Source organism: Monodelphis domestica, chromosome 3, assembly GCF_027887165.1.
Source record: "Monodelphis domestica isolate mMonDom1 chromosome 3, mMonDom1.pri, whole genome shotgun sequence".
Taxonomy (NCBI): domain Eukaryota; kingdom Metazoa; phylum Chordata; class Mammalia; order Didelphimorphia; family Didelphidae; genus Monodelphis; species Monodelphis domestica.
This window is the reverse complement of record NC_077229.1, coordinates 112,026,629-112,039,430: the sequence shown is the minus strand read 5'-3', so window position 1 is coordinate 112,039,430 and position 12,802 is coordinate 112,026,629. Positions and strand designations below refer to the sequence as shown.

At 36.6% G+C, this 12,802-nt stretch overlaps 1 protein-coding gene across 11 annotated transcripts in view; it reads right to left on the bottom strand.

Annotated features, from left to right (window-relative positions):
* PTK2 (protein tyrosine kinase 2) overlaps positions 1-12,802 on the bottom strand; it is a 426,082-nt gene that overhangs the window by 330,697 nt on the left and 82,583 nt on the right. For 9 of the 11 annotated variants that reach the window (XM_056823019.1, XM_056823011.1, XM_056823017.1 and 6 more), the window contains exon 3: positions 11,603-11,629. The exons of the other annotated variants lie outside the window; for them this stretch is intronic. The gene's annotated coding sequence lies outside the window, so the exon portion shown is untranslated. The remainder of the gene's footprint in view (positions 1-11,602; positions 11,630-12,802) is intronic. 11 annotated transcript variants of the gene reach the window in all.

Genomic DNA, 12,802 nt, shown 5'->3' with positions numbered 1-12,802 from the left:
AGGCATCTGAAGTTGTTTTCTTCTGTTACCAATGACAGGCAACTCATAGGATATAGGTGCTGAGATATCAGAGTGGAGTAGGCAAACTCATACAATGAAGGAGCCCAACCAATACACAGTAGCTTCATCAAGCCCAATGAAAAAATGGAAAACTTATGACTCAGCTCACCATGACTAATAGCGAATCAATATTAATGTTCAATCAATTTTCAATTCCATAAAAGTACTCAATATATATTTCTGAATGTAAAGAATACTGAATATTAATTTCTCTTGTTCACCAGATATCATCTACATAAAAAAACAACAACTTGATAAATCACCATCATCATTACCTAAGGCCTCCTAAAACTCAAGAGCTCCACAATTCTTAATTATTACCTATAAAGCACATGTTAATATCAATTTTGCTCTAGAACTTGATATCAAGAAACAGAGCAATATCTTATACTACTAACCTAATTCCTCTCCCCTTATTTATATCCCCTGAGAAAGAGGCTTAGTTTGGTTTCTCTTCTATCTAAACACTGTCACAAAGTGGTTTCATTCTATATTTTTATCAGCTTTTAATGTAAGATATATATCTTCCAGAACAGTTTTTTTTGGGTTGTGTTGCTATGCTTATGATTCACATAAGTTCGTGTACATAAACCCATAAACATATACATAAAAGCACACATATATACACTCAAACAGAAAATTTTGGAGTGAGAAGGAAAATCAGTGACCCTCCAGTCCAACTCCTATCTGAAAAAGAGTTCCCTCTATAACTTTAAGTACCCTTAACAACATCCACTGGAATATCTTTAATCAGAGGGAAACCACTGTCTTTCAAGTTAACCTGTTCTACTTCTGGGTAGTCCTAATTGTTAGAAATCATTCACTTCAGACTTCCGGTCAAGATGGCGGCTTAGAGAAAGCTAAAGTTCAGATCTCCGGAAAACCCTTCCCGACCGATCTCAAACTATAAGCTCCTGAGGCACCGAAATTCAAAGCGATCAACAGCATAGACCCTGGGAATCCTCCTCCTGGACCTGGACCCGGATCAAAAGGTATGGCCCCCCTCAAAAGCCAGAACCCGAGATCACTTGGACCTAAGGGGTAGGAGCGCAGAGTCCAAGGCTCTGGGAAGCCGCAGCCCCCCCCCCCCCCCCCCCCCCCCCCCGCAGAGGGCAGGCTTGTCTGAAACAACAGCAACACTCAGGGCGGGCAAGACAGCCTCATGGGCTGGATCCTGCTATCCAAGTCTCAGTGAAAGTCACTGCCCTCGGAGCTCCGGGAAGCCGCAGCCCATCCCCCCGCAGGCCGATGAAACAGCCTCATGGCCAGCTATTCTGAAGGCAACTTCCGGAAAGCAACCCGACCCAGAGAGCCGGGGGAGAGTGTGGCCTCCTGGTCCGACCCTTCCACTCCAGTTCCAGTGAGGCATATTCAGTTTAACCCAGGGAAACCTCATAGAACCGACAATCTGCCCAGGACTAAAGCCTCTGAACACCAGACAGAGATAAGAAAAGCTAATCCTCACCATTCAGAGATGGCAAACTCCACAGAAGCACAGAAGCCCCAAAATACCAAGAAAAACAAGAAGAAAGGGGTGACTTTGGACACATTCTATGGAGCCAAAATACAAAATACAGAGGAGATAGAAAAAGATATACAAGAAAATGCTCCAAAATCTTCCAAAGGGAATGGAAACTCTCCACAAACCTATGAAGAATTTGAATCAGAAATGACCAAAAAGATGGAAGCCTTCTGGGAGGAAAAGTTGGAAATAATGCAAAAGAAATTCACACATCTACAAAACTGGTGTGATGAAACTGAAAAGGAAAACCAGGCTTTAAAGGCCAGAATCAGGCAGCTGGAAGACAACGATTGTGTAAAAGAGCAAGAATTAATAAAGCAAAGCCAAAATACCAAGAAATTAGAAGAGAACATAAAATATCTCACCAACAAGGTGACAGATCTGGAAAATAGAGGGAGAAGAGATAATTTAAGAATAATTGGACTCCCAGAAAAGCCAGAAATAAACACCAAACTCGACATCGTGATACAAGATATAATCAAAGAAAATTGCCCAGAGATTCTAGAACAAGGGGGTAATACAGCCACTGAAAGAGCTCACAGAACACCTTCTACACTAAACCCCCAAAAGACAACTCCCAGGAATGTAATTGACAAATTCCAAAGCTCTCAAACAAAAGAAAAAATCTTACAGGAAGCCAGAAAAAGACAATTTAGATATAAAGGAATGCCAATCAGGCTCACACAAGACCTTGCAAGTTCTACTCTGAATGATCGTAAGGCATGGAACATGATCTTCAGAAAGGCAAGAGAGCTGGGTCTCCAACCAAGAATCAACTACCCAGCAAAACTGACTATATACTTCCAAGGGAAAGTATGGGCATTCAACAAAATAGAAGACTTCCAACTTTTTGCAAAGAAAAGACCAGAGCTCTGTGGAAAGTTTGATACTGAAAATCAAAGAGCAAGGAATACCTGAAAAGGTAAATATTAAGGAAAGGGGAAAAATGTTATCTTCTTCTTTTACTCAAACTCTCTTCTATAAGGACTACATTTCTATCAATCTATGTATACTAACATGTGGGGAAAATGTAATGTATAAATAGGGGGTAAAGAAAGACCAAATAGAATAATCTTTCTCACACAAAGATTCACATGGGAAGGGGAGGGGAAGAAAACTCCTATAAGAAGGAGAGGAAGAGAGGGTTTTTTTTTTTTTTACTTAAACCTTAATCTCAGGGAAATCAACTCTGAGAGGGAAAAACATCCAGATCCATTGGGATCTTGAATTCTATCTTACCCAACAAGGGTAGGGAGAAGGGAAAACCAAGGGGGGGAGGGGGAGAGGGAGAACAAAAAGGGAGGGAAAGAGAGGGAGGAGGGGGAGGGAACAAAAAGGGAGGGACTAAAAAGGGAAACATCAAGGGAGGGGACAAGGGGGACTGATTCAAAGTAAATCACTGGACTAAAAGGTAGAGCTGAAGAAGAAAAGGTTAGAATTAGGGAAGGCTATCAAAATGCCAGGGAGTCCACAAATGACAATCATAACTTTGAACGTGAATGGGATGAACTCACCCGTAAAACATAGACGAATAGCAGAATGGATTAGAATCCAAAACCCTACCATATGTTGTCTTCAAGAAACACACATGAGGCGGGTTGACACCCACAAGGTCAGAATTAAAGGATGGAGTAAGACCTTCTGGGCCTCAACTGATAGAAAGAAGGCAGGAGTGGTAATCATGATATCTGATAAAGCCAATGCAAAAATAGACCTGATCAAAACGGATAGGGAAGGTAATTATATTTTGTTAAAAGGGACTCTAGACAATGAGGAAATATCATTAATCAACATGTATGCACCAAATAATATAGCACCCAAATTTCTAATGGAGAAACTAGGAGAATTGAAGGAAGAAATAGACAATAAAACCATACTAGTGGGAGACTTAAACCAACCATTATCAAATTTAGATAAATCAAATCAAAAAATAAATAAGAAAGAGGTAAAAGAAGTGAATGAAATCTTAGAAAAATTAGAATTAATAGACATATGGAGAAAAATAAATAGGGATAAAAAGGAATACACCTTCTCGGCACCACATGGCACATTCACAAAGATTGACCATACATTAGGTCACAGAAACATAGCACACAAATGCAGAAAAGCAGAAATAATGAATGCAGCCTTCTCAGATCACAAGGCTAAAAATAATGATTAGTAATGGTACATGGAAAACCAAATCTAAAACCAATTGGAAATTAAACAATATGATATTCCAAAACCGTTTAGTTAAAGAAGAAATCATAGAAATAATTAATAATTTCATCGAGGAAAATGACAATGGCAAAACATCCTTTCAAACCTTTTGGGATGCAGCCAAAGCGGTAATCAGAGGTAAATTCATATCCCTGAATGCTTATATTAACAAACAAGGGAGAGCAGAGATCAATCAATTGGAAATGCAAATGAAAAAACTCGAAAGTGATCAAATTAAAACCCCCCAGCAGAAAACCAAACTAGAAATCGTAAAAATTAAGGGAGAAATTAATAAAATCGAAAGTGATAGAACTATTGATTTAATAAATAAGACAAGAAGCTGGTACTTTGAAAAAACAAACAAAATAGACAAAGTACTGGTCAATCTAATTAAAAAAAGGAAGGAAGAAAAGCAAATTAACAGCATTAAAGATGAAAAGGGGGACAGCACCTCCGATGAAGATGAAATTAAGGCAATCATTAGAAATTACTTTGCCCAATTATATGGCAATAAATACACCAATTTAGGAGAAATGGATGAATATATACAAAAATACAAACTGCCTAGACTAACAGAAGAGGAAATAGAATTCTTAAATAATCCCATATCAGAAATGGAAATTCAACAAGCCATCAAAGAACTTCCTAAGAAAAAATCCCCAGGGCCTGATGGATTCACCAGTGAATTCTATCAAACATTCAGAGAACAGTTAATCCCAATACTATACAAACTATTTGACATAATAAGCAAAGAGTGAGTTCTACCAAACTCCTTTTACGACACAAACATGGTACTAATTCCAAAACCAGGAAGGTCAAAAACAGAGAAAGAAAACTATAGGCCAATCTCCTTAATGAATATAGATGAAAAAATCTTAAATAGGATACTAGCAAAAAGACTCCAGCAAGTGATCAGAAGGATCATTCACCATGATCAAGTAGGATTCATACCAGGGATGGAGGGCTGGTTCAACATTAGGAAAACCATCCACATAATTGACCACATCAACAAGCAAACCAGCAAGAACCACATGATTATCTCAATAGATGCAGAAAAAGCCTTTGATAAAATACAACACCCATTCCTATTAAAAACACTAGAAAGCATAGGAATAGAAGGGTCATTCCTAAAAATAATAAACAGTATATATCTAAAACCATCAGCTAATATAATCTGCAATGGGGATAAACTAGATGCATTCCCAATAAGATCAGGAGTGAAACAAGGATGTCCATTATCACCTCTACTATTTGACATTGTACTAGAAACACTAGCAGTAGCAATTAGAGAAGAAAAAGAAATTGAAGGCATCAAAATAGGCAAGGAGGAGACCAAGTTATCACTATTTGCAGATAACATGATGGTCTACTTAAAGAATCCTAGAGATTCAACCAAAAATCTAATTGAAATAATCAACAACTTTAGCAAAGTTGCAGGATACAAAATAAACCCACATAAATCATCAGCTTTTCTATATATCTCCAACACAGCTCAGCAGCAAGAACTAGAAAGAGAAATCCCATTCAAAATCACCTTAGACAAAATAAAATACCTAGGAATCTACCTCCCAAGACAAACACAGGAACTATATGAACACAACTACAAAACACTCGCCACACAACTAAAACTAGACTTGAGCAATTGGAAAAACATTACCTGCTCATGGGTAGGACGAGCCAATATAATAAAAATGACCATCCTACCCAAACTTATTTATTTATTTAGTGCCATACCCATTGAACTCCCAAAATATTTCTTTACTGATTCAGAAAAAACCATAACAAAATTCATTTGGAATAACAAAAGATCAAGGATATCCAGGGAAATCATGAAAAAAAACACATATGATGGGGGCCTTGCAGTCCCTGACCTTAAACTATATTACAAAGCAGCAGTCATCAAAAGAATTTGGTACTGGCTAAGAAACAGAAAGGAAGATCAGTGGAATAGACTGGGGGAAAGCGACCTCAGCAAGACAGTATACGATAAACCCAAAGATCCCAGCTTTTGGGACAAAAATCCACTATTCGACAAAAACTGCTGGGAAAATTGGAAGACAGTGTGGGAGAGACTAGGAATAGATCAACACCTCACACCCTACACCAAGATAAATTCAAAATGGGTGAGTGACTTAAACATAAAGAAGGAAACCATAAGTAAATTGGGTAAACACAGAATAGTATACATGTCAGACCTTTGGGAGGGGAAAGGCTTTAAAATCAAGCAAGACATAGAAAGAATCACAAAATGTAAAATAAATAATTTTGACTACATCAAATTAAAAAGCTTTTGCACAAACAAAACCAATGTAACTAAAATCAGAGGGGAAACAACAAACTGGGAAAAAATCTTCATAGAAACCTCTGACAAAGGTTTAATTACTCATATTTATAAAGAGCTAAATCAATTGTACAAAAAATCAAGCCATTCTCCAATTGATAAATGGGCAAGGGACATGGATAGGCAGTTCTCAGATAAAGAAATCAAAACTATTAACAAGCACATGAAGAAGTGTTCTAAATCTCTTATAATCAGAGAGATGCAAATCAAAACAACTCTGAGGTATCACCTCACACCTAGCAGACTGGCTAACATAACAGCAAAGGAAAGTAATGAATGCTGGAGGGGATGTGGCAAAGTAGGGACATTAATTCATTGCTGGTGGAGTTGTGAACTGATCCAACCATTCTGGAGGGCAATTTGGAACTATGCCCAAAGGGCGACAAAAGAATGTCTACCCTTTGATCCAGCCATAGCACTGCTGGGTCTGTACCCCAAAGAGATAATGGACAAAAAGACTTGTACAAAAATATTCATAGCTGCGCTCTTGGTGGTGGCCCAAAACTGGAAAACGAGGGGATGCCCATCAATTGGGGAATGGCTGAGCAAATTGTGGTATATGTTGGTGATGGAATACTATTGTGCTAAAAGGAATAATAAAGTGGAGGAGTTCCATGGAGACTGGAACAACCTCCAGGAAGTGATGCAGAGCGAGAGGAGCAGAACCAGGAGAACATTGTACACAGAGACTAATACACTGTGGTATAATCGAACGTAATGGACGTCTCCATTAATGGCGGTGTAATGTCCCTGAACAATTTGCAGGCATCCAGGAGAAAAAAACACTATTCATAAGCAAAGGATAAATTATGGGAGTGGAAACACCGAGGAAAAGCAACTGCCAGAATACAGCGGTTGAGGGGACATAATAGAGGAGAGACTCTAAATGAACACTCTAATGCAAATATTATCAACAAAGCAATGGGTTCAAATCAAGAAAACATGTAATGCCCAGTGGATTTACGCGTCGGCTATGGGGGGTGGGTGGGAGGAAAAGAAAATGATCTATGTCTTTAACAAATAATGCTTGGAAATGATCAAATAAAATATATTAAAAAAAAAAAAGAAATCATTCACTTATACCATACCTAAATTTGCCCTTTTGCAATTTTTATTCTATAGTCATAATGTGCCTATAATGACCAAGCAGAATAGCAAGTTAGTTCCCTCTTCCACACAACAGACCTTTAAATATTTGAATATAACTATCAGTTTAATTCAATTCAATATTGAATATTAATCCAATTCAATATTCAGAGCACTATTTTGGTACTGGGGATACAAATTTTTAAAAATTCAATCTATTTCAGGAAATGCATATTCTAGAAACAGCCAGGTACCACAGGAAAAAAAGCACCAGGCCTGGAACTTGGAGAACCTAGGTTCAAATCCAACCCCAGACAGTTCCCAGCTGTGTGGCCCTAAGCAAGCCAAATATCCTCTCTGTGTCTCAGATTTCTCAAATGTAAACTAAGGATAACAATAATAATAATAACATCTACTCCCAGAGTGGTCATAAGAATCAAATAAACTATAATTTATAAAGTTTTTATCAGCACAGTGCCTTATACATAGTAAGAGCTTAATGGATGCTGGTTCCCTGTCCCTTCCCTTTTCCTAAACATTCATAATGTGCTTTCAATCAGTTATTTTATATTATGAACTTGAAGCCTTTAATTACTCTGGTGACCCTCCTATGGATACTTTTTTTTTTAATCCTTACCTTCCATCTTAAAATCAAAATTGTGTATTGGTTCCAAGGCAGAAGAGTGGTAAGAGCTAGGTAATGGGAATTAAGTGATTTGCCAGGGCCACATAACTAGGAACCAGATTTGAACCCAAGACTTCCTGCTTCTGGGCCTGGCTCTCAAACCACCAAGCCATCTATCTGGATGCTCTTATGGATACTCTGAAGTTCATCAATATGCTTCCAGGAAAAAAAAAAAAAGAGGTGCTCAAAAAGAAATCTAATACTCCGAATCTGAGTAGTGGGATATGAATCCCTTCCTTAATCATCAACAGCACTCCTCTCTTTAAATGTACCCTTATATTTTCATTAGTTTCTTTTGGATACTATATCTCACTACAATGTCAAATTAAAAAGTTTAATTCAAGGTCTTTCAAATTATAAATCAAGTTATAGATAGGCAACTAACCTCATCTCTTATTTTTCCTTTTAAAACTCCAGGTAAAGAACAGAATTTGGGAACTTAGAAGTAGTTCCCTGGCAGATTCCTTGTACAAAAGTCACTCTGTAGTCAATACTGAGAAGAATTAAGTTGGGGGTGGGGGGCGCACACATGAACAGCATTAACATGATTACTACATAGACATGTTTTACTTCTGATTGACTGGTGCTGCTTATATCAGCTCTTCAACATACTATCACTAATATATTCTCAAAAGTTATATTGTGGGCAAATATCTTATCATCAGATTGACTCAACTTCCCTGGAAATTCTTGTAGTTGGGGATTTCTAAGGCAGAGATAGGATACTTATGGTTTATATGCTAGCACTTAGGAATGGGTTCAGAACCTTTGGGAGGGCAGCTAGGTAGCACAGTGCCTCCTCATGCCTGGAGTGCTCCAATCAAAGAGGCTTGGGAAAGGGACTTCATGAGGAGTTATACAAAAACTGGAGTATGGGGAAGAAGTAGGCATTCTTTTCCCTTAGATTCCTAGAATAAGTAGGTGTTGAGTAGGTTTGCTATCAGCTACCACCTGCTGGGAGAGTTAGGGGACAGTAAGGAAGCTGCTAGTCATATGTGGCTGGTGCCTTCTTTTTCACTGGCTCAATTTTTATTATTTAATAAATAATATAAATTAAGATACAGGCTCCCAAGAATTTAATTATAACACTCCAGACAGCATTCCATCTCCACAACTGTATCTGCACATGCAGTTTACAAAATATAAGCTGTCTGAAGGCTAGTGCTCTCTCAGAGTCTCAGCACTACTAGTGCTATAGTGTTTGTACTACCAGTGCCTAGCCTAATAGGACAATGCCTAGTTCATAGGATAAGAACCAAGACTAGATCTTCAATTTTACTGTCTTGGGATACTTCCAGATGAGGAAACCCAACCAAGGCAAATCAACACCTTCTTTGTAACTCATAGTCTTAGTAAATATGTCTAGATCTTAGTGAATGCTTATTAAATGCTTGTGGAATGACTGGTTCTCATCAATCCCCACCTTTTAAATGGTCAATTGTGTCTGTGTCTATGTGGTAATCTTTTGATTCCATTCAAAATTAAGATGATAAAATAAATTATCATAGGAATGGAGATATAGAATATAGAATAGATTTCCTTAATTTAAAAATAAGGAAACCGAGGCTCAAAAAGGTAAAATAATTTTCAAACAAATTATTAAAAAGTCCCCTAATTAATCTTTCTGCCTCTGGTCTCTTCACTTACCAATTCATATTCCATACAACTAAAATATTATCTTTAAAGCACACACCTAACCATATCATGTCCCTGCTCAAAAAATTTCAATGGCAACCATAAGGGAAAAAAAATTGAAAACAAGGAAGAAAAGTGGATCAACTAAACAAACATATATCTTGGATAATTATCTCAACCTAAAACCTGATAGTTTAAGAGTACCAAGAGATAACACTAAAGGAAAGACTTTTCTTCATTTTATACTTTATATAGTTTTAAGAGCAAAGATCATTGCCCCTGAAATTCCCCATTCTGGAAGAGATAATTTACTCAACATTAGAGTAAAACCTAGAACAGAGCTGACCTGACTGATAAATGGACTAACTACCTCAAACATGCCTCAGGATATTATTTATTGCAAGTCAGGTCCCAGACCACCAGGTTTGACCAAGGAAGATAGTAATTCATGTATTACATTCTCTCTACTGATCAGATCAGGGACTGACAATCAAATTAGCATTACCAATGCCTCTATAAAAGGTAAGAAAATCAATTGTACTAGAGCTCCATTCAGAAACCAGAGGACTAAGTCTAAATAGGATGAATCTCCTGAGGACCATTTCCAATCCCAACATACCTAACCATGTCAGTTCCATCCCTCCAGTGCCCCTATTCCACTCTAAACTAGCTAACCTATCCTTGTGATATGCTTGTTGCTCCCCTGTTAAGAAATAATACTTTGTATTAGGAATGCATCCATCCATTGTCATCTTCCATTCCCCAAACTTTATATATGTATTTATTTTTTTGTTATGTTATATGATGTTTATCTCCCTAAAACATTCTCATAAATTTGGATTCACATGTGAAGTCCAGGTAACTAGGTCTGGCATTTCTATTATATTAATGTCTGCAAGCCACTTAACATATACTATTTCACTTGAGTCTTGAAATAAACTCAAGAAATGTAGGAATTTCTGTAGGTTATTTCAATTTTTCAGACTTAAAAAACAGATTTCTAGCAGTGAAGTAATTTCTCCATGGTCACATGAGAAGAACTGATTCTAAGATAAGCATCATCCACCATGTCATGATAAATCTCTATTTTCAAAGGTGACATAAACAAACATTTTAAGGTTGTTTATATAATTTCTTATTTATAATTGGTTGACTTTCTAGAAATAGAAAGGATTTTAACCCTCAACTTTTAAATACAGTATGAATGTTATGAATGTTCATTAGAGGCCACAGAGCAAAAGAACAATGGATCAAGGCTCTGGAGATCCAAGCTTAAGTTCCAACTAGATCAATGCCCAACCATGTTACTATAGACAAGTTACTTGACTCTACGCCTGTTTTTGTAAAATGGGAGTAATAATTCTTGGCTCCCACACCTACTCAAATGTAAATATGTACTCAAACTCATGTAAAAAAAGCAATTAGAAAAGTAAAGTGTTCCATATAGATGGAACTTTCCTTCATTTAATATGAAATACAAAGAATCACCACACATATTTGTTAATTACTCATTGGTAATATCATTAGTTGTGTAATATTTATAAAGTTACTCATAAGAACTCTTCTAAATCTAATATTCTATAATTTTGTAAACCTGTGAAAAGTGTAAAGATTGTTTCTACCCTCTTTAGTTTAAACAACTAGATGGGATCATTAACAGGCCAAGACTAAGAGAGATACTATGTAGATAGAAGATTATTCAGATTCTAAGATAAGGGTAAATAGAGAGATGTCATTTCCACCAAAAGTGTACATTTTATTGTTCATAAAACTACTGGGGAGTGACTATCCAGATTTTCATTTCTCGACAGGAAGTGGATTATTTAGAAAAAGTAGTAATTAAAAGATTTAAGGATTTTAAACAACTTGGAGAGTGAAAAGGACCATCAAAAATAAATCTTCACAGAAGAATCAAAGAAAGCAACATTTAACAATGAAATAAAGGAGAAAAGCATCATTTCTAAGCATCTAAAGAGCTTTATCAATTGCTTTACAATTCTAATTCAAAGTATAAAAAGCGAACAGACCTTTCTGAATTAAGTCACAAAAGACATTTTAAAAATGTCATTCTTACCTTTTAGAAAGTAATATCTTGAAATATCTGTAAAAAAAACAAAGACCAAGTTGTTCATCTCAGAATTAACTATTCAATTTTTTACTGTTTTAAGTTTTATTCCAATGATTATCCATACTCAGCAAATTTTTATGAAAGACTGAATTTGTACCACATGAGAAATTAACAAATATTTGATTTGTATAAATGCTGACATGAAAAACTTTTTTTTAAAAAACTGCAACTTGTGGCTAGTTTTGTGGCAAAATTAAACTGTTCTGAACATCTCCTTGGCAAGAATTTTTACTTCTTCAGTATAAATCTGATGTTTTTTACTTTGGAATAAATATGGGTTGTAATTCAACAGAATCCTTAAAAGTTTTCTTAAACATTCTACATGCAAGATACTGTGACAGGAACTGAGGATACAAAGTAATGTACAACACAGACTTTGGTACAAAGATGGGACAGGACAGATCAAATAACTGATTGCAGGGAGCAGCTGGGTAGCTCAGTAGATTAAGAGCCAGGCCTAGAGATAGGAGGTCCTAGGTTCAAATCTGGCCTCAGACACTTCCCAGCTGTGTGTCCCTGGGCAAGTCACTTGACCCCTATTGCCTAACCTTTACCACTCTTCTGCCTTGGAACCAATACACAGAATTGGTAAGGTAAGGGTTTAAAAAAAAATAACTGATTGCAAGTGTCAGTTAAGTTTAAAAGACACAACCAAAGTATAAAGTACAAAGAGAATTTGTATAAGAAATGATTTCAACATTTTGGCAGTAGAGCAATCTCCATGGACAAGGGGACATCTTACTTAAATTCTAAAAGGAAGGGAAATCATCCCTATGTACTGATGACATAAGGGTTTTACTTAGAAAATCCTAGGGAATCATAAAAGATACTGATACAAAATTAATAGTGCTAGCCAAGGTGCAAGCTATTAAATACCCCACAAAAATTAATATTTTTGAAAAATATTTTGAAAAATCATAATAAAATGCAAGATACAATCATAAAAAATAATTCTATTATTACTATTTTTGATGTTCAGATCTCCGGAAAACCCTTCCCAACCAATCTCAAACTATAAGCTCCTAAGGCGCCAAAATTCAAAACGATCAACAGCATAGACCCTGGGAATCCTCCTCCTGGAACTGGACCCGGATCAAAAGGTACAGCCCCCCTCAAAAGCCAGAACCCGAGATCACTCGGACCTAA